The sequence below is a fragment of the Gasterosteus aculeatus genome, chromosome 2 (genome assembly GCF_964276395.1).
Source record: "Gasterosteus aculeatus chromosome 2, fGasAcu3.hap1.1, whole genome shotgun sequence".
Lineage (NCBI taxonomy): Eukaryota > Metazoa > Chordata > Actinopteri > Perciformes > Gasterosteidae > Gasterosteus > Gasterosteus aculeatus.
The window spans coordinates 11,585,801-11,589,989 of NC_135689.1; positions in this window are offsets into that span (position 1 = coordinate 11,585,801).

Sequence of the window (4,189 nt, forward strand, 5' to 3'; positions counted from 1 at the left end):
AACATTGGGTGTCTCTGTCTTTTTATCCATGTATTCTGTTCCATAAACAGCTTCTGTGTTGCCCACAGAGAAAAGGAGACGTGCTCCATCACGGAGAGCAGTGGCTGCAGCTAAATGCTGGACAGCACGAGTGGAGATTTAATTACTTTACTGGACACTTGCCGACTCAGCACAAGTCTTCAATTTTCAGCTGTTTTTTTAAATGTTCCAATCAATCTCATTTTGAAATCAAAAGCAGTCTTTTGATCTCAAAATGAGTTTGTTCTTGTGTCATCTGTTCTTCAAGTTTCTCATAGCACACACATGCTAAAGCTGGAGATTATAAAGTGGCAGCTGCTACTGGTGGGGTCGGTCGGAAATAGCTGAAGGGGTTAAAGACTGCTGGTGTTAACAACACCACAGCAAGCCCGTATGGCAACACTCACTCGCAGCTTTTTTCCCCTGAAGTGATGACATCACCGGGCCCCTGCGAGCGTGTGAAGCCCACCCGCTCCCCAGATCACGCTGCTCCTGTGATGAGGAAAACCATAATGGCCAATGCTGCTCGGAGGATCCTCTGGGTGTAATGACTGCACCAGAGGCCATGTGCATAGAGGGGGGGGGGGTCCGCTGGTGAGAATCCTTTCTTCATTATCTACATGTGAGCGCCACGAGGGTTGAATAATGCAGAGAGGTGTGGAGTCGCATTAATCATATTGTCACATATGTACAGGGCTGCTGCAGAGACAGGAGTTCACGCCCCACGGTGCAAGTGCTCCGAGGATGACGACAACAAGTGGCCCCCACTCAACCACAGCAGGATTTAAGCACATGCCACAGGGCTGGCCCTCTATATTTTTCCCATTTTGCCGACGGATCCCTTTTGATAATATTTTGGGATTTGTGCTCCTTTGCAGCTCCGGCTCAGCGGTGCTCGTCTGCACCTGCATCTGATCTCTGTGTGGGAGGAATCCTGTTATTTCTCCAGAGAGCCATTGGTGGTGTGCTATGCCTGCAGTGAGTCTTATCTAGCAATGTTCACATATAACTAGCGGTGTATTCATTCCCACCAGTACTGCAGGCAGTGCAGAGGGGATAAATCCCATGATTTGCATGGATATAGCTTTGGGAAAACCCTCTGCTGCCCACACTGGAAAGCCAACTTTGATTAGTGGTAGGAGGGGAACGTCTCCTAACCTCGAAGCATCGTAGGGGCAGGAGGCTGCAGGGTTGCAGCATTTACGATTAGACCTTACGCTTGCATAACAAATAGATGAGGTCAAAATCCTGTGGGAAGAGCTTGTTTCTTCTGTTGTCCATGAAAGTGTTCTTTTTAATGGGTGTAAAGCAACTCACTAAAGCATTTTTCTTGTAGGATCAGCAGTGGAGCTGCTGAGTTTCAGTCAAAATACGAACTAAACTGCTTCAGTTAGCATCTTGAGTATGAATGAGTAGTGGCCGTTTTGCTGCATAAAGAAGCTGAATTGGGAAATTTTGAAGGAGCTGTGGCCAGGGATTCAGAGGACGATCAGACGATACATTCCACGCCTCTGAGGTAATTCAATGCACCCTTTTCATTGATTGACATTCCTATAATTTAAAATATAACGTATGGGAAATGTTTATCTACTGTAAGGCGTCTTAAGTGGCATTTAGAATGCGAGCAGAAGGAAGCTGTGACAATCATTTTCCGTCACAGAGCTGCACATTTAAAATGTAGTTGTAGTCCCTTTTTTATGCTTTACAAGAAAACAAAATGTTTGTGTTGGAGGACGAGGTTCAGTCTTACAGTCTGAGGAAAGAGACTGCTCGGCAGTGCGGCAGCTGATCCTTGTGTATGTCTTGCCAGGTGGCAGTAAGTTGAACGGGCTGTGGCTGTGTAACGTCTTTTAATATCCTTTGCGCTCCTCACTGGCCCTTTTTTAATCACCGTCTGTGGGTTACTCCTATCCAGGGCTGTGCACATCCAGTGCCAGTAATTTGGGGCTTCCTGTCAGGACGCCTTCTGTTGCTCTGTTGTCAAGCTGAACCAGAACTTTGCACAGGAATTTGCCTTTAATTACAGCCTTTTTAAAAAAATATATATATAAACGTATTTCACCTGGATGGAGATGTGTGACCACCATGTCTGGAACTTTTCACTTGCTCCACCTCCGTGCCGTGTGTTCACCTCTTTTTCCTCAAATGAACCGTTAGCTGTTTTGACCGAGGGGGAGCAGTAGGTTGTTTTCCATCATTTCCATCATTCTGTTTTTTTCTGTTCTGTTTTTTTTATTTTTATCGCTATATAAAATCTCCTCATTGTTATTAAAAACCCAGCCGATCACAGTCGTGTGGTGTGCACACGTCACGAGCTGATGAGTTTCAGGAGAAGCGGCCGTGGGCGGACAGCCTGGGAGGGGGCCGAGCACAAAGGCTCTGGTGTTCAACTTGAGTCGAGGAGGCGTGGCTGCCAATCCAAGCCTCCGGGGGTCTGTTGAGGAAATCTAATAACCAGGGACTCAAGCGCGTAATATCAATTATTTTCATGGGGGTAATTGTGTTGAGTGCTGAACTGAAATAGACAAACAAGGTTCACACATTTATGTTATGTTGCATTTATGTGCTTGAAGCAGGCAGCTTTTACATTACTTGTCATTTAGCTGACGCTTTCATCCAAAGCGACTTACAATAAGTGCATTCAATCATAAGGGTACAAACTCAGAAGAGCAAGAAACAAGAAAGTGCAATTTCATCAAATTAGCCAATTTACAATTTGCTATAGATGAGTGGCGTTACAAGTACAATTTAAGTGCTACAACTTGTTAGTCTTTTAGTCGAGGTAGAGTCTGAAGAGGTGTGTCTTTAGTTTGCGGCGGAAGATGTGAAGGCTCTCTGCGGTCCTGGTGTCTTCAGAGAGCTCGTTCCACCATTTCGGCGCAAGGACAGCGAAGAGTCGAGATCTAGTCGAGTGTTTTGCTCTCAGTGAGGGAGGGACGAGCACTTTTGCAGATGCAGAGTGGAGAGTGCGGGTCGGGATGTAGAGTTTGACCATGTCCTGGATGTAAGCTGGACCTGATCCATTCACAGCATGGTACGCAAGCACCAATGTTTTGAACTGGATGCGGGCATGCTCAATGTTTACTGTACCAAACCTAATGTAAACTAATTAGAATTAGGGTCCTATGAAACTCCTCCCAACCTTTATTTTACAAGTGACCACAGGTACGGAAGATGACACTCAGCCTTGAACCTGCTCGAAAACAAATGCAGTAACACATAAGAAAGTGTGACGACCACAGCCTAATGAGCAGCTGATGATCGCAAACTAATTAGAGAGTTTTCTCTTCTGCTCAAGGGGTTGTCTTATGATTAAGACAACCCAATGAATATGTATATGTGAGCACAGGGACGGCTGGATCTAGGTCAAGCTGCTGGTGGATGATGAGTTGCTGAAGTAAAAAGACATGTGGCAAGCACGCTATTCAGAGACATCCGAAAGAGGCTCACAGATGTGAGGTACCTTAACTTTTACAGATTATGTCTATAACTAATTTATGGGCACTTGGCATTCAATGTGAGGCGGTCTCATAGCTGAGGAGCCCTAAATGACTTCTCTAGGGACCATTCTGTCTGTTGCAGCTTGGCATTTAAATAGAGCAACTGGATGCATTGATTGGTACGTCTACTCACCCAGCAAACAGAATATCAAACTGATATTTATAAAAAGAGTGATGTCATATGTTGCTGGAGCTTAGAGATAGTCTTTCTCTATAATGGTTGTTTAGGTTGTTCTGCAATCAATCTCTCTCTGGGATCATTACAACAGCGCATTTTATTGGGTAACCAACTAATCGCTATGGCAACATTATCAGCCTAGATAATGCAAATAATCCAAAAAGCTGAGCGCATTGTAAAAGTTGGGCTTAGAGATGAGGTGGAAGAGGACAGACCTTCAGTGTCAGCCGACCTGCTCCACAGCTGTCACACATGCTCAACCCGCGGATATGTGGAGGATATGAGAAAAGCCCCGGTATTATTTTCATTCATCAGCGAGCAAGCTTTTCTTTGAAGGCTTGCAATCAGTCACAGCCGGTTAGAAACCAATAAATGCAGTGACATCCTTGCTTTTATTATTTCAGGAAAAAATATTTAAATGATATACCCGTGTAGTATTTCCAGCATTCCAAAGGGAAACCACAGAGTCAACTCTGCAAGCTGAGTTTTTTTT